Below are 18,681 nucleotides of genomic sequence, written 5' to 3'. Positions count from 1 at the left end.
AACCAACCCTTACCCAAGAGATTACAGTCACAGTAAACACCAATAGAAGGAAGTAAAAAGCCCTGTTCTGACAGAGCTGGGACCACTTAACTGGCAGATGCAGGAGCAGTAAAGCGGAGTGGTGGACAGCTGCATAGTTCTACTGCACCCATCCGGATGTTATTGGCTAAATATTGGTTCTGAAATTTCCGAAGTGTTCATGCGAAAGTTAGTGCTTTAAATTGTTGCTATATGCAGCTGCTGGGGAGTTTCAATACAGAAAAATGATCATAATCCTCGCCTCCTATCCTGACATAGAAATTCACCAACAAGCTCAGCATGCTAATCAAAGACATTTATGGTCGAGTTAGATCAGGCTATTTTTCTTAGTGTATTCAAAGAAAAGGACTTTAGAGAGTTACTTGTTCGCTAAAAGAGAAAATTAGATGCCCAGTTTATGCATACAGATATTTGTGGTTTCTGTTTAAATGGCACTGGTCTATGATCAGTTGGTACTGACACTTGCATCCAATGGTATTCAAGATAAAAAGTGACCAGGAAGTCTGTACTTTTCACCAAGTGCTCCATTTCATTTCAGCAACAAAATATGAGCTTGTCGGCACATCCACGTCTTTTAATCATACATCGTAGTCCAGTAAATAACCCAGATCTTGGTTTGCTGATCTTGGCAGCATGGCTCCAGAAATCTTGATTTGGTTACATGAATCTCCTGCAAAGCTATTTGGACCTTCTAAAAGAGGTTCTACTCTTAACTACGTGATGCAGTTACTCGGCAAAGAGCAAGTGATTTCTTGAATACCGTATGCTGAACAGAAGACCTCCTTTACAATTTCCAGCCAGGTCATACTAAACTTTTTTTTTTACATCTGGAATCATTAATTACAGTATATTTGCCAATGTATTTAAAGAGGACAGCTACTCCTTTTTAAGATTCTAGTTTCACATCCATTTTTAGAAGGACCCAAACATATCTTCCCACCATGGTGCGTCTCCTCACCTATATATAGCCTAAAGTTGCTGCTCAGTCGACCAGTGTTTTTCCCGTCAAGCTAAGATTCAGTGGTTTTCTCATGCGCTTGAAATTCAAGGTAGCTATCGTAAATGTTATGACCTCATCAGTGGGGCATCTGTTGACTAACAGTCCATAAAGTGCACATCAGGGACCATTTTGAACATGACAGTGGCCATTTTGAACATGACAGTGGCCATTTTGTCATTGCAATTAAGCCATTTCCTGGCCCCTGAGCTCCGCAATCCTATGACTTTTAAGGTTCACGAACCTTCGGGCTCTGCCTACTTATTGTCTGCGGTGAAAGCCACACACCAACACAGGCTGCTACACCTCATCTGCAAGCAAGAGTTGATTTCTTCTAATTTGTCATAGATCACCATGCCTCGTTTCACTGAAGGATTGTCCTCTACCTCATGGTGCTGTCACCGTTTTTGTAGAACTTATTGATGATAGGGTCTGGGGTTTTGGTTTTTGTCCTCAGTTCCTTTCCTCTTCCTGCCCACCTTGTTCCTCGAGCAACTAATGGAGGTTTAGAAATTCTATTTGTAGCACATATCTTTCGTGCTCCTAGGAGTTAAAAACTGCAGGTTTTATTCCAAACGCCTTGCAGTGCTCAAGACTGCAGTCTGTGAAAATACTAAAGGCTGAGGTTTAAGATGCTGCCAAGTCTTTAATTTTTTTTGCCTTCAAATCCTTAATGAGCAGCGAAGTTGATGGTCCCAGGAAGGATTACATTGAAGATATTGGCTGCAATGAATCTGATGGAGCTGTGCATTCACATCCCACTGTGGGCCCTGAAAACGGCATTTCTGAGGGTTCGAGGCATGTGGGCTGCTAAATTCATATCTTAGCATTAGATCGCCGCCTAGTGTTGGGCTCGGATGATCGCACATTGTTGTCCTGGAAGAGTCTTCGAAGTATCCTGAGATAGGTGGCTCCTCCCCTGGACTACAGTGCGCATGGGCATCGGCTCCATCCCCAGATTGTTTTTTTCCGCCATTGGGTTCGGATGTGGTCTCGACGTCTTACTGTCGGAACCAAGAAAAACTAACTTTTAGCGGCCAAAAGGCCTCGATTTTCTTGCGTCGGTATTGTCTGCGCACGGTCTCGAGTCTTCCGTCTCTTGGAGCCGGAATAAGCGGAGTTTTCTTCGCTCTCGGAACTTTGAGGCCTTCTCATCGCGACACGACTGCAAACCTTTTCAGACATGGAGCGGAGCCCGTTTAAGTACTGCCCGCTCTGTGGGTCCAAGTACCCACACATCGATCTACACCCCGTGTGTAACAAATGCCTTTCGCCTGACCACGACGACGGCAAGTGCAAGTTGTGTGCACAGTTCCGCTCGAAGAAGACTCTCAAGCTTCGGCGCGCGGTGCGCATGGAAGCTAAACAAGCGGCCCCGGATCCGGAGAACATCTTCGGCGACCAGGACGAAGAGGACCAGGGTCATCATCTCCAAATCTCCCCACCCGAGACGGAGGTCGAGGCGGATCCGGGAGACGACGACGGAGTCGCGGGTCGAGGCCTTGAATACGTCGACGAGGTAGGAGACGATGAGATTTATGGGGCCGCGGCAGACAGCTCGGGGGACGAGCTCTGCCCCGAAGGTTACGAGGATACCGACCGGGACACGGGATCGCCTGTCGGCCTTACCCAAGACCCGTTGCCACAGCCCCGCCTTCGGGCCCGGCCACGGACTTACTTGCTGAGCAGACTGTTTCGAAACCGAAACCGAAACCATCGGGATCGACCACACCTAAAATGGCCGACCCGAAAACGAAACCGAAACTTAAGGACTCGAGTGTCCCTAAGATGGCTGCCGTGCCGGTGAAAACGACGGTGCCCGCTACCCCATCGACTCCGTCGACCTCCGGTCCGCAGAAGTCGAAGAAGTCCGTCGATTCCGATGCTACAAAATCGAAACCGACGCCAGAGGAGGGGTCCTCCAAAAAAGATGGTCGGCACGGGTCAGCGGCTACGACGCCGTCCAAGCCCGCCAAAGTCGCCTCCAAGGAGGCTACGCAGGCACACGGAAAGAAGTCTGCGCCCCGAACACAGGAATCGGAGGCGGTTAAGACAGGATCCGCGCCCAAAGCGCACAAGGCCCACAAGGACGTCGGATCCGAGGGAAAGATCAGACCATCCTCGTCAGCGCCGAAACAAACTGTGAGTGAGCCGTCCCTCATAGCCGAATCACTGCAAAGAATCAGGGAGAAGGCCTTTGCCCCGTCGGCTCCGATGCCATCGCCGCAGCCGCAAAAGGACACTCCAGCGAAGCCTTCTGGGAAACTTCTCTTTATTTTGCCGCCGAAGGAGGCGCCGAAAGCTTTTTCAACCAAGTCGGCACCGAAACAGGTGATTTCTTCACCGGCTGGCCCGCTTCCACGTCGGGTACTCGAATCAGAGGACGATTCAGAGCATTTCATCGACGCTGACACAGGCAAATCAATCAATCAATCAGGTCATTTGTAGAGCGCACTACTCACCCGTAGGGTCTCAAGGCGCTGGGAGGGGGGGGGGGTGCCGCTACTGCTCGAACAGCCAGGTCTTGAGCTTCTTCCTGAAGGAGAGGTGGTCTTGGGTCAGGCGCAGATTGGTGGGAAGTGAGTTCCAGGTCTTGGCGGCCAGGTAGGAGAAGGATCTTCCTCCTGTTGTCGCTCTTCGGATGCGGGGGACGGCGGCGAGGGCGTGGTTGGTTGATCTGAGGAGGCGCTTGGGAGTGTAGAAGTTGATCCGGTTGTTGAGGTAGCTCGGGCCTTGGTCGTGTAGGGCTTTGTGTGCGTGGGTGAGGAGACGGAAGGTGATTCTCTTGTTGACCGGGAGCCAGTGCAGATCTCTCAGGTGTCCGGAGATGTGGCTGCGTCGGGGGATGTCGAGGATGAGTCTCGCCGAGGCGTTCTGGATCCGCTGGAGTCTCTTCTGGAGTTTGGCAGTGGTTCCGGCGTAGAGGGCGTTGCCGTAGTCCAGTCGGCTGGTGACGAGGGCTTGGGTGACCGTCTTCCTCGTCTCGGTGGGGATCCACCGGAAGATCTTACGTAGCATGCGCAGGATGTTGAAGCATGATGAGGAGACGGCGTTGACTTGCCTGGTCATGGAGAGGGAGGAGTCCAGGATGAAGCCCAGGTTGCGTGCGTGGTCCGTTGGTTTGGGTGCGGTGCCCAGGGCGGGAGGCCACCAGGAGTCGTCCCATGCGGAGGGTGAGGAGCCCAGGATGAGGACCTCCGTCTTGTCTGAGTTCAGTTTCAGGCGGCTGGTCGTCATCCATTCGGCTACGCCTCTCATCCCTTCGTGCAGGTTGGCTCTGGCGGTGGTGGGGTCGTTGATCAGGGAGAGGATCAGCTGGGTGTCGTCAGCGTAGGAGATTATGTTGAGGTTGTGTTGGCGTGCGATGGCCGCGAGGGGGCTCATGTAGACGTTGAAGAGGGTGGGACTCAACGAGGATCCTTGAGGGACGCCGCAGATGACTTTGGTGGCCTCTGACTTGTACGGTGGTAGGCGGACTCTTTGTGTTCTTCCGTCGAGGAAGGAGGTGATCCATTCCAGTGCCTTCTCCCGGATTCCGATGTTGCTGAGGCGCTGTATTAGGGTGCGGTGGCAGACAGTGTCGAAAGCCGCGGAGAGGTCCAGGAGGATGAGGGCCGCTGTTTCTCCGTTGTCCATCAGGGTTCGAAGGTCGTCGGTGGCGGCGATGAGGGCGGTCTCGGTGCTGTGGTTCGCTCGGAAGCCAGACTGTGAGGGGTCGAGGGATCCATTCGTCTCGAGGAAGGCGGCCAGCTGTTTGTTGACGGTCTTCTCGATGACTTTGGCCGGGAACGGGAGGAGCGAGATGGGACGGTAGTTCTTGAGGTCGGTGGGGTCTGCTGTGGGTTTCTTGAGGAGAGCGCTGAGTTCGGCGTGCTTCCAGCTCTCAGGGAAGGTGGCGGAGTCGAAGGAGGTGTTGATGATGTCCCGCAGGTGGGGTGCGAGGACAGTGTCGGCTTCGTTGAAGACGTGGTGAGGGCAGGGGTCAGTCGGAGATCCGGAATGGATGGAGTTCATGGTGCGGATGGTGTCTTTGGTGCTGATCGGGGTCCAGGTGCGGAGGGTGGTGGTGGGTGGCGTCGTTGCGGTTGTGGCTGGCGTTGGTTGGTTGTTGAAGCTGTTGTGTATGTCCGTGATCTTGTTGTGGAAGTAGGACGCGAGGGAGTTGCAGAGTTCTTGCGACGGGGTGATGTCATTGTTTCCGGCGTTGGGGTTGGATAGCTCTTTCACGATGTTGAAGAGTTCCTTGCAGTTGTGTGCGTTGTTGTCCAGCCGGTCCTTGTATGCATTTTTCTTGGTGGCGCGGATCAGTTGGTGGTGCTTCCGGGTGGCGAGCTTGAGGGTGGTCATGTTGTCCGTCGTTGGTTCCCTTCTCCATGCTTTCTCGAGGGCTCGACAGTTCTTCTTGGAGCTCTTGAGTTCGTCGGTGAACCATGGTGTTTTTCTGCTGCAGGGTCTGCTGGGTGGGGTTCTCAGAGGGGCGAGTTCGTCCGCGCAGTCGTTGATCCATTTCGTGAGGTTGTCGGCGGCCTGGCTGGGGTTCGCTGAGTTGGCGGGAGGGTGCTGGCTCAGGGAAGCGGTGAGTTGGTCGGCTGTGATCTTGTTCCAGCTTCTTCGAGCAACCTGTTGTTGGTGGTGGTGGATCGTCGTTCTTCTGAAGGTGAAGTGGACGCAGCTGTGGTCCGTCCAGTGGAGTTCTGTTGCGTGGCTGAAGGTGACGTCTTTGCTGGATGAGAAGACGGCGTCGAGTGTGTGTCCGGCGTAGTGGGTGGGGGTGGTCACCAGTTGCTTGAGTCCTAGGTTGTCGAGGTTGTCGAGCAGGCTGATGGTGTTGCGGTCGTTGTTGTTCTCCAGGTGGAAGTTGAGGTCCCCCAGGAGGATGTAGTCAGCGGAGGGGAGAGCGTGCGGGCTGACGAAGTCGGCGATGTCCTCGCTGAATCGTGTGCGTGGTCCCGGGGGTCGGTAGATCAGGGTGCCTCTGAGGGTGGTCTTCGGGTTGGTGTGGATCTGGAAGTGCAGGTGTTCAGCGGTGGTGAGGGTGTCATCGGTGTTGGTAGTGATGCGGATGGTGTCTCTGTGGATGATGGCGATGCCTCCTCCGGTCTGGTTGTCGCGGTCCCTCCGGGTGATCTTGTAGCCCTCTGGGATGGCGATGGCGATGTCTGGGGCTGAGGAGGCGTTCATCCAGGTCTCGGTGATGAAGGCAACGTCGGGGGCGGTGGTGTCGAGCAGGTTCCAGAGTTCTACGGCGTGTCTGTGGACGGAGCGGGTGTTGAGCAGGATACACTTGAGGTGGGTGCTGCTGGAGTTCGGCTTGGCGGGTGCAGGGAAGGTCCGGATGCAGGTGAACTTGCAGGCGTGGCAGCTGAAGGGTCCGTGGGTGTGCTTCGGGGCGGCTCGGTGACATCCTGGGATGTGGCCGGTGTTGAGTGCGGTGAGGTCGGCGGCGCTGTAGGTTCGTCGGGTCGGCTTCCGTCGGTGGGGGCCAGGGGTCCTGGCGCTGGTCGCGATCCGGTCGCGGACGGGCGCAGACGGGCTTACCTTTGGCGCGCCTTCGGCGCACAATCGGCGCGCCCGCTGCGCGTGACCGCTGCGCGTTCGCACGGTCGCCATTTAAGGCGAAGTGCGCGGGTGGGCGGAGCAGCTGGGAGGCGGGAGCGGGGAGGGAAACAGAAGAGAAAAGGGGCGGGGCTGAAGGCGGTGGCGGGAAGCGGGAGCGGGGGGCGGCGAGGGGGCCAAGCACGACGAGAAGCGGCAAAAAGCAAGCACAATTACAGGCAGAGACACGGGGGAAAAAGACAGTGAAACGCTCTGGGGAGGAAAAAACAAGCACAATTACAGGCAGAGACACGGGGGAAAAAGACAGTGAAACGCTCTGGGGAGGAAAAAACAAGCACAATTACAGGCAAAAACACGGGGGAAAAAAGACAGTGACACGCTCTGGGGAAGAAAAAAAATACAAGCACAATTTCAGGCAAAACGAGGGAAAAACCAAGGAGAGCGCTCAGGGCGGCAGCGAGGCCGGCGCTGAGGCAGAGGCAGGCACTGGGGGCACACGCAGCAGCTGGTGGCCGTGCGGCGCGGGGGTGTCCCACAAGTGGGTCACACTCACCTGCGTCGCACGGTCGCCATTTAAGGCCAAGTGCGCGGGTGGGCGGAGCAGCTGGGAGGCGGGAGCGGGGAGGGAAACAGAAGAGAAAAGGGGCGGGGCTGAAGGCGGTGGCGGGAAGCGGGAGCGGGGGGCGGCGAGGGGGCCAAGCACGACGAGAAGCGGCAAAAAGCAAGCACAATTACAGGCAGAGACACGGGGGAAAAAGACAGTGAAACGCTCTGGGGAGGAAAAAACAAGCACAATTACAGGCAAAAACACGGGGGAAAAAAGACAGTGACACGCTCTGGGGAAGAAAAAAAATACAAGCACAATTTCAGGCAAAACGAGGGAAAAACCAAGGAGAGCGCTCAGGGCGGCAGCGAGGCCGGCGCTGAGGCAGAGGCAGGCACTGGGGGCACACGCAGCAGCTGGTGGCCGTGCGGCGCGGGGGTGTCCCACAAACTGACCCTCTATAAGAGGAAAATCACTTCGGAGCCAGTGGACTCCTATGTCATCCCACTAAAGAAGAAGAGGGTGCCCCTTGACGCCTCAGGCCTCACGGAACCAATCCAGCCTCCTCCGAGACGGAGCCCTACTCCCTCCCCAGAACACTCTGCGGGTGAGGGGTATGATGAAGACGAGCAGTACAATTTCCCTATCAATGAACCTGATGCACAACCGGATTCATATGATGACACTGGTGACCAGAACACCCAGGGTGTGGGGCAGGACCCGCAGCTTTTTAATGCACGTGCATCCCCGACTGAGGATTCAGCAGGTTTTCATGCACTACTCGAAAGGGCGGCAGCCAATCATGATGTGGACATGCATGCCGACCCGGTTGAGGAAGACTTCCTTTTCGACACTTTTACAGTCTCTGAAAGGACAGTAAAGACACTGCCTATGCTTAAAGGAGTCCTCAAGCATGCTGGGGACATATTTAAGGAGCCTACAAGAGCGAGAGTGGTCAACCCTCGCATTGAAAAAAAGTACAGACCTGCACCTGCGGACCCCGCATACATCCGGGGACAATTGCCACTGGACTCTCTTGTGGTCGCCAATGCCAGGAAACGTGCCAACTCCCAGACAACGGGTGAAGCTCCTCCCCCGGATAAGGAGTCCAAAGTGCTAGAGGCAGGGGGCAAAAGAGTAGCTGCACAGGCATCAAACTTTTGGCGCATTGCCAATACACAGGCACTCTTGGCGCGTTACGATAGGGCGCACTACGACACCCTAGAACAGATTGTACAACACCTGCCTCCACAGTTCCAAGAAGCCACCCAACTGCTCATTGAGGAAGGAAAGCTAATCTCAAACGCAGCCATCAAGTGTGCACTTGACGCTGCGGACACAGCTGCTAGAGCTATCAACACTAGCGTTATGCTGAGACGACAAGCGTGGCTCCGCATCTCAGGGTTTAAACCGGATATTCAGACAACAATCCTTAATCAGCCAGTCAATCCTGAAAGTCTGTTTGGTCCAGATGTTGACACCACCCTAGAGAAAATAAAGAAGGACACAGAAACTGCTAAGTCCATGGGGGCCCTGCAGTCCCAACAGTTTCGTGGCAGCAATTTTCGTCGCTCAGGTGCACGTGGAGTCACCAGAGGACAAATGTGTCAACAATCCCAGTTCTCTAAAGGTGGGGCACAATCCTCGTTCACGAAACAGAACAAGGGAGGTTACAGAAATAACAGCAACAGAGGTCGCGGCAGAGGAAACAACAGCTCCCGCTCCTCTGCTCCAAGCAAACAGTGACTCTCTGTCACTGCCCCCCGACCACCTAACACCTGTCGGGGGGAGACTACAGCAGTTCCTGCCAGTCTGGAAAAACATCACCACAGACAGGTGGGTGCGACAACTAGTCCAGTATGGTTATTGCCTAGAGTTGAGGTCCACTCCACCCAACATCCCGCCAAGGCAAAGGCCTATGTCCGCAGAGCACTTGCTCTTATTGCAGCAGGAAGTAGTGGTGATGCTGCAAAAGGGAGCAATCGAGCTCGTGCCGGTGGGAGAGGAAGGCACGGGGGTTTATTCCCTGTACTTCCTTATTCCAAAAAAGGACGGATCTCTCAGACCGATTCTAGATCTACGTCCCCTCAACCTGTACATACTGTCAGAACATTTCCACATGCTTACACTGCAACAGATTCTTCCATTGCTAAACCAGGGAGATTTCTTAGCAACCTTAGATCTCAAGGATGCTTATTTCCACATTCCACTACACCCGTCACACAGGAAATACCTCAGGTTCACTATTCAAGGCAGGCACTACCAGTTCAAGGTCCTACCCTTCGGAGTCACCACAGCCCCGAGGGTGTTCACCAAGTGTCTGGCGACAGTAGCGGCGCACCTCAGGAGGCAGAACATCCATGTCTACCCCTACCTAGACGACTGGCTCGTGCAAGCCAAATCAGAGCAACAGTGCGCCGCAGACATGTCGTCTACAATTCACCTTCTTCACGATCTGGGTTTCTCCCTGAACTACCCAAAATCGCATCTTCAGCCGGCACATGTCCGGCAGTTCCTAGGTGCGACGATCAACACCCTGACGGCCATGGCTCAGCCAAACCAAGTCAGGATAGACAGCATGCAGGCTCTGATCCAAAGGTTCAGGCCACAACACTCGCTTCCAGCGAGAGTGTTCATGCAGTTGATAGGCATGATGGCCTCCTGCATCTTCATAGTCCCTCACGCACGGCTACATATGCGCCCGCTCCAGGAGTGCTTAGCGAATCAGTGGACACAGGCTCGTGGGCAATTGACAGACCTAGTGTTGGTTACCAGTCGGGCATACGACTCTCTGCATTGGTGGACTCCACACAACCTTTGCAAGGGCCGACTGTTCCAAGAGCCTGTGCCGCAGATTGTCCTGACAACGGACGCATCTCTCCAGGGATGGGGAGCTCATGTGCTCACTTACACAGTGCAGGGACCATGGACGACGCAGCAACAGAAGATGCACATCAACTATCTGGAACTGATGGCAATCTTCATGGCGCTCAAGTCCTTCATTGTACATCTGTGCAACAAAGTCGTGCTAGTCCGGACGGACAACATGACCGCGATGTACTACATTCAAAAGCAGGGAGGCACCCACTCGCCACAGCTGTCTCGTCTGGCTCAGAGCATGTGGAAGTGGGCCATTCAGAGGAACATTTTCCTCATGGCAGAACACCTCCCAGGAAAGGACAATCAGATGGCGGATCTGCTCAGCAGGTACAGCCATCAAATGCACGAGTGGGAGTTACACCCATCTGTCCTCCACCCGTACTTCCAGCAGTGGGGTCATCCGGAGATAGACCTGTTTGCCACAAAAGAGAACGCAAAATGCCAACACTTTGCCGCCAGGTTCCCTCACCCACAGTCGCAGGGGAATGCGATATGGATGAACTGGTCAGGCAAATTTGCGTACGCTTTTCCGCCAGCCCCTCTAATACCGCTGGTCGCAAGAAAGCTAAGGCAGCACGAGATGACTCTCATCCTAGTTGCTCCAATGTGGGCGCGCCAGGCCTGGTACACCACGTTCCTCGAACTCTCAGTGGTGCCGCATCAAAGACTGCGCCTCACGCCCAGTCTTTTGACGCAGAACCATGGAGAAATTCAGCATCCAGATCCGCAACAGCTCAACCTGGCGATCTGGGTCCTGAAGTCCTAGAGTTTGGATACCTTAACCTACCTCCGGAATGCATGAACATCATCAAGGAGGCGAGGAAACCAACTACTAGAGCATGCTATGCTGCAAAGTGGAAGTGTTTTGTCATTTACTGTACAGCCAATGACATCAACCCGCTAGATGCATCTATCCCCAACATCATCTGCTATCTGCTGCATCTTTACAAGTGCAATCTAGCGTACACTTCCATTCGGATACATCTATCCGCCATAGCGGCTTATCTCCAGAACAGGCAGCACCTCTCTGTCTTCAGAGTGCCCGCCATTAAAGCCTTCCTTGAAGGTCTGAAACGAGTCATTCCCCCAAGAACACCGCCTGCTCCGGTGTGGAACCTCAATGTTGTTCTCACCAGACTGATGGGACCACCATTTGAGCCACTGCACTCGTGTGAACTCCAGTTCCTTACGTGGAAAGTAGCTTTCCTTGTAGCTATTACGTCTCTGAGGCGTGTCAGTGAGCTGCAGGCGCTCACGATCCAAGAGCCATTCATTCAAATTCATCCAAATAGGGTGGTGCTACGCACTAACCCCAAATTCCTTCCGAAGGTGGTGTCACAGTTTCATCTAAACCAAACTATTGACTTACCAGCATTCTTTCAAAACCCGCAAACGGTGGCGGAAAGAATGCTCCATACCTTAGATGTACGGAGGGCGTTGATGTACTACATAGACAGAACACAACCCTTTAGAAAAACAAAACAACTCTTTGTTGCCTTCGCACCACAACACAAAGGCAACCCGATTTCCAAGGCAGGGATAGCCAGATGGATTGTTAAGTGCATCCAGATATGTTATCAAAAAGCCAAGCGCACTTTAACAATACCCCCCAGAGCGCACTCCACACGCAAACTGGGGGCATCCATGGCTTTCCTAGGGAACATTCCTTTAGAGGATATTTGCAGAGCAGCCACGTGGGTTACACCACATACCTTTACAAAACACTACTGTGTTGATGTGCATTCCAAGCAGCAAGCTGCTGTAGGACAGGCTGTTCTCAAAACACTTTTTCAGGTTTCTGCAGCTGGCACGGGCAACCGCCGCTGATGGAGGGACTGCTATGTATTCTATGCTAAGATATGAATTTAGCAGCCCACATGCCTCGAACTGAATATGCTACTTACCAGTATGCATCTGTTCTTGGCATGTAGGGCTGCTAACATTCATATCGCCCGCCCTCCTCCCCGGTGCCTGTCGCAGCTGCAGATATACTATTGTATTTATTCATTAGCATGGACATCCTTTGCACTTTTCACTCCATCTTCTGCCACAATGGCGAAAAACAATCTGGGGATGGAGCCGATGCCCATGCGCACTGTAGTCCAGGGGAGGAGCCACCTATCTCAGGATACTTCGAAGACTCTTCCAGGACAACAATGTGCGATCATCCGAGCCCAACACTAGGCGGCGATCTAATGCTAAGATATGAATGTTAGCAGCCCTACATGCCAAGAACAGATGCATACTGGTAAGTAGCATATTCATTCCTAGTGGGAAGTTCACTAAGCTCTCTTCTTCTGAGTGAGTTTGGTCCCCATAGCTTTAGCAAGGTGATGGTGATGGAGCACAATCTGCCGATCTGAATCAACAGGAGGGAGATGTGGGTTGGGTGTTGAGCTTCACGGACAACACAGTTGACCTATTTTAAGGTAATAAGCAGGCGCTACTTGCATCAACCAGCTGTAGGATTTCGTTTCTGAGTCATTAGCCACAGGTGACATGGAGACTTATTGTTATAGTTAATATAACTTCAGCTTTCCATGCTGAGTTACAGTTTTGGTCTTGTTCCTAATTCAGTCCTAGCTTCGAGAAGTGCCTTCTGCTCCATCGCTTCCATCCATCCTTTTTAGTCAAAATGTTTGCATTTTACAAAGAAAGAAGTATAGCGTATAAAACATTTTTCTTTCATAAATCTTTATTTCGGTTGAGCGACCATAAAAGCGTGCATAGAAAACCAGTACATTAAAATTCATGTCACTTTAAGATTATACAGAAGTTACCATACTTGTTTGCATGGATCTAGTTACAGCACCTACATGGATCTAACAGCAGAAAGAAATATACAGTGGCAACTCACCTATATACAATAATTCATGAGCTCCTATAGGTTGGAGAATTACAAAGACAGAGGCACTGGCTGATGGAAAAAAGCCCAAGTGGAAGCCCATGAGTATTAACAGACATGGTCCAAATAATGTGAATTTCTCTAAAAATGTAAAATAGCCATACAATGTTGGTTCCTTAGTACACGTTATGACTAAAAAAAAAACAGACAGTGACTTCTACTTCTAAAAACATGCCGGCTTAATTGTTTTTTTGTGAATTAAAGCTAGTGAGGGATAAAAATTCTTTGCTGGACCTATAGTTTATGGGGACAAGATTAATTCTGTTACTGTTTGATCTTGTCTACCAACTTCCTGCACCACTTAGAGGTCAAGAATCGCAATACAGCAAATACAATGGGTCTGCCGGTGTCGTATTTTAAAACTCTGAACACAGTGTGTAAACCCTAAATTCCTGCACAGAGGAAAAATTCAAGATTTCCTTGCTGAATTATAGGCTGGACAAAAAAAGAGAACATGAAGCTCAGATTCATCCTCCCAGCTGCAGGCTGGGCACTCCCTCCGGACCGCGCCCTATATTAACCGTGTTGTACGAATCTCGCAGAGTTACACTGACTGGCAGTTACGCTTTTCAATGGGCGGCTTCGTGCTCTCTGTGTGGGTAGTTTTATATAATTGAGCAATAAATTAAAATCTGTGGATATATAAAATCACATGACATATTTTAATGGTTTAAATGTCCCGTTACCTAGCACTCGAAGTTCTAATAATTACATGGTGCCATTTCGTTATTATAATATTGTCATAAATTGTTTCGTTTTCAAATGAACGGGCAAATGCGTTCTCTGGTGTCTGTATAGTCCGAGATTTACCTCATTAAAGCCCGTCGTTTAGTAATTGTAATCAATCATTGTAAAAACCGCAAGAAACTGAGCGCTTTCATTTAAGTGCGAATACGTTATACTAGCTGTATTAATCAACACCTAAGCCACTAATGAAGTTATCGTTTAACATGCAGTCCCTGCCGTGTTCGAAGTTGCAAAGCTCAGTAAACGGCTGCATTGTAATGTCATGGCCGCTAAAATCTATATTTGTAAAGACATTTTTGTTTACAAACGGCCGCTTTGGTCGACATAACATACGGCGGCTTTTAAGAAAGCCACGGTGTATATTTACAGCACGCCGAATCAGCACGCAAGGTGTTTGACTTACCCGAATCTCAACTCGCTGTTCTAACATATCAACTTTTTCCGGGTTAGAGGTCTATTTATATTGGACCAGCCTGCCTACAGGGAGGGAGTTATATTTTCTCCATGTTTCTTTGCTCTATATAAAACTTGATAACATATTATCCATTTATCACATGAGTGTAAATGTGTATATACACCACATAGTGGTAAAAGACCCGAGAGATTGTCATAGACACTTGGTCCATGGTGAGGGATCCCCTTCTTGATATTAACATATAGGGACTTGGTTCATTTTTGCTCTCGCAAGCTAATACACAAAATGATCATTCTCCGATGAGTAATGTGTTAGTTGAGATGCAACTGATCTTATGGTATTATAAAAAACAATGGTCCTTAGTATGTAAGGGGTAGAAAAGGAAATGATTTAGACTTAGATAAGTACTATATGGATTTTTCACATGTCCAGCCGGACAAGGAAGTTTATTCAATAGATTTAAGGAATAAAGAAAAATCAAGGACGAACAAAATACAGCAAGGCACAATCCTGTACCAAGTATGTAGGAAGGGGAAGGTTTAAGGGAAGGTAGTGAGGGAGAGGAATTCTGTGGGACAAACAATAAACAGGCAATAACTTGGAGCAAACGGCGGCTTGCACTTAATTTACACAATAATACAGCAAGCTCTATCCAACAAAGCAATAAAGAATTAATTTACACAATGGTCAACTTTTGGCTTTGTTTGAAAAAAATTGACGTTTCGATCTCTAGCTCCTAATGAGGGGGATCATCATCAGGACTTACAATATAATTGCCTGGTGTTAATACTTGCCACCATATCAAGTCGGTGTTTACTTGTGGAAAAGTTTTTTATAATATTCTCAAATACCCACGGTCCGTAGTTACCACTTGGGTTCCCTTGTTGACTTTCTCTACTGATCTTATGGTATCACACTTCTCAATCTTCCAGTAGCGGTGGAAACAAGTCTCGGTGTGTACTTTTACTACGTTAATCTGGAGTTCTTCTTTACTATGCAAACATTTTATATCCCCCATCCCCCCCACACACACACACAATCTCAAACCTGGAGTGCTCTTAGCATTCATATTAAAATCATACTTCCTTTTCTACCTTGCATATACAGGCTTCTTTCTACTTGATTGCTGGTTTCCATGCATATTCCTTCGCACCTTCAGGCAGTCAGCCATCTTCCATAACATTTTAGCCTCAATGTGTATCTCCACATTGGTGTTGCGGGCAAAACTCCTCAGAGCACTTGTTCATTGAGCACTTTTGTCCCTTACAAACTATTTCCTACTGTCCATTCTGCAGCAGTTCGTTCTGGGTTTTTTGCTCTGTCAAACCTTGTACTTGGAACACTAAATTATTTTCACAAATGTGGGGATGTCAAATCTAGTTAAAAATGAACCTTCAAGTCCTCCTCTCATAATCATTGTAGAAATGTTTCTAAACTTGACCTACAGGAGAACTATGTGTACAGACTTTTACCCGATCATGGTTGTGCAAAATTGTAAGATTTGTCCAAACTTTACTAAAGAATAGTGGCGAAGAGCCATAAGAGTGTTCTATTTTGTGAGTGGCAAGATTATGTACATGGACCCAAAAACACAAACTTCGGGTGGCAAGAACCAAAGTGTAAATAGTTTGCTAGAGTATTGCCCCAATGGTCCGATCCCAAGTTTCCTGGGTGAAAGGATACTACTGAAAATATCTACACAGTTTATCTAATACTCAACATGCTGTAATCTTTCTACTATTCAACAGCAGATGCCCACATTGCTATCCCACTTTTGACATGTAGTCCACACAATTTGGAAATCTTCCCCTCTTGTCGTTGACACCTCTTAGACATCACTGAAAGCCCTGGATGTCAAATCCAATGCTTTGTGCAACACCACTTGTACCAGTGTGCACGTGTTTGCCTCCCACTTTTTCTATTTTCTACAACTTTGATGTCCAGGACACCAACATATAAAGAATCTTCTCTGATCAATTTTGCTTCAGCATATTCCATGCTGGCACCACTTAGACTTATGTCCTGTTCAACATAGATGTTGAAGACTGATTTGAGGACACTAATCATGTGGAAAGATGCATCAAAGATGGAGACAAGAAAGGAAGGGTTAATTCCAGGTGAAGGAATGGCATTGGATGGGTAAGGGATGAGGAAAGGACTGAAGCAAATAGGAGAAATGAGTAAGGAAGGCAGAAAGAACAAGCACTGACAAAGCCAATAGGTTTCGCCTAAGCAAGACCTATTGGCTTTGGCAATGTGTTTTATCCATGTTGTACGCAATGTGGCTGCTGTTCATCTTAGCTAAAAGTGAGTCCGTGGGGTTGAGTAGATTGGGATAGATTAGGGCGGGGTATATTGGAGTGTGGTGGAATGGGATGGGTAGATTGGGGTGCGTAGTTTGCTATAGATTGGGGTGGGGCAGATCAGAGTGCGGCAGATTGGGGCTGATTGGAGTGAGGTTGGTTGGGGTAGATTACGGTGGGGTACTTGAGTGTGGTAAATTGGGGTAGGTTGGGTAGGGTAGATTGGGTGGAATAGATTGGTGTGGGGTAGGTTGGGGTGGATTGGAGCGAGGTAGATTGGAGTAGTTGGAATGGGGTTGATTCGGTATATGGAAGTATATTGGGGTGGGGTAGATTAGGGTAGATTGGAGTGGGGTAGGTTGGTGTACATTGTAGTGGAGTAGTTTGAAGTAGGGTCGTTTGTGGTGGAGTAGTTTGGGGTGGGCTTGATTGGGTGGGGTAGATTGGGTGCTATATTAGAGTCGGGTAGATTGTAGTTGGGTAGGTTGAGGTGGATTGTAGTGGGGTAGACTGGAGAAGACTGGAGGGGTAGTTTGGGGCAGACTGGAGTGGGTTGTAGTGGGATAGATTCGAGTGGGGTAGATGGTGTAGACTGGAGTAGTTGGGGGAGACTGGAGTGGGGTAGATGGAGAAGACTAGAGGGGGTAGGTTGGAGTGGGGTAGATTGGTGTAGGTTGTGGTGGGGTAGATTAGAGTGGGTTAGAGTGAGGTAGATTGGGTAGCTTGAAGTAGTTGGAGTAGGCTAGGTTGAAGTAGATTGGAGTGGGGTAGACTGGAGACAGTAATTTGGGGTAAATTGGTGTGTGTTGTAGTGGGGTAGATTAGAGTGGAGTAGATGGGATAGACTGGGGTAGATGGGGAGACTGGAGTGGAGTACAAAGGGTAGACTGGGGTGGGGTAGATGGGGTTTGACTGGAGTAGGGTAGATTGGGACAGGTTGTGGTTGATTGGGGCGCAGTAGATTAAGGCAGATTGTGTTGTGGGGTAGATGGGGTGTGGAGTAGATTGAGGTAGATTGAAGTGGGGTAGGCTGGGGTAGATTGGGGTGGGCAGATGAGGTAGATTGGTGTGATTTGTGGTGAAGTGAGGTGGGCAGATTGTGGTAGATTGGGGCATATTGGGGAAGATTGTGGTAGATTAGGGTGGGTAGATTTGTGTGGAATAGATTGTGGTTGGGTAGATTGGGGTAGGATGAATGGGGTAGTTTGGGGGTGGGTAGGTTAAGGTAGATTGGAGAGGGGTAGTTTGAGTAGACTGTAGTAGTTGGAGTGGGGTAGTTTGGGTGGAGTAGACTGGCTGTAGGTTGGGTAGGATAGGTTGGGTGGGGTAGTTGGGGCAGATTGGAGTGGGGTAGATTTTGAAGTAGATTGGAGTGGGTTAGACGGGGCAGATTGAAGTGGAGGGGGGTAGATTCGGGTAAATTGGAGTGGTTTGAGGTAGATTAGAGTGGGATAGATGAGGTAGATTGGAGTTGGTAGGTTGGGTCGATTGAAGTGGGTGGAGTAGGGTAGATTGGAGCGGGGTAGATTGGGTGGATTGAGTGTGCTAGATGGGGGTAGATTGGGGCAGATTGAAGTGAGTGAATTAGGGTAGATTGGAGGGGAGTGGAGTGCAATGGGGAGCTGTAGCACCCGAAGGAAAGGGGAGAAACGGTGCCATGAAGATGGAGGAGCAGTAGTGCCATGAAGTAGTGGGAACAATATTGTGTTGAAGCGTGCGTTCCTCTCTATTATCAATAGCTGTGCAGCCAATGTGTTTTGAAAAGTTAAGAAAGTGTGTTCCATCACCATGATATATATATTTCATATGTGGCAAGGGTCATTCCCCGTTAGGCAGTTTGTCAGCATAAAGTCCTGCTGGCATCCCTTGGATGACTTTGCCTGGGCAAAACCCCCAGAACAAGCGAACACTCATGTAGTGAGTTGGTGGTGTGCTTGTTTCCAAAACATGATGGTCGGGCTGAAGTCAGGGAGGGGAAAAGTCGATGAAGTGTACTCTCCACATGTGGCAGCGCCCTGAGAAAAACAAAAATCCTTCAGATAGTTTGGATTTTACTAAGAATGGAAGTTCAAACATGATGTTGTTAAGTTGCTTTTATGACACTGCTGCCTATTCCGCAAAGCTATTGCATCTTCTATCCATTGAAGCCTCATGTGGTACCAGAAATATAATTGCCTGTATTTCCGTTGAAACACTTTTAGAAAAGTTACAGCTTGTTTGTTGTAGAAATCAATCGTGCGTCGTTAAATCTTATTTAGCAAATAATAATGCAATACAATAAGTACACTTCTATCT

General features: G+C 49.9%; 1 protein-coding gene across 2 annotated transcripts in view; it reads left to right on the top strand.

The window, feature by feature from the left end:
• Positions 1-18,681, top strand: part of PDPK1 (3-phosphoinositide dependent protein kinase 1) — a 257,044-nt gene that overhangs the window by 164,918 nt on the left and 73,445 nt on the right. The window lies entirely within an intron of this gene.

Source organism: Lissotriton helveticus, chromosome 10, assembly GCF_964261635.1.
Source record: "Lissotriton helveticus chromosome 10, aLisHel1.1, whole genome shotgun sequence".
NCBI classification, from domain to species: Eukaryota; Metazoa; Chordata; class Amphibia; order Caudata; family Salamandridae; genus Lissotriton; species Lissotriton helveticus.
The sequence above is the reverse complement of the archived record's forward strand: the minus strand, read 5'-3'. Positions and strand labels throughout refer to the sequence as shown.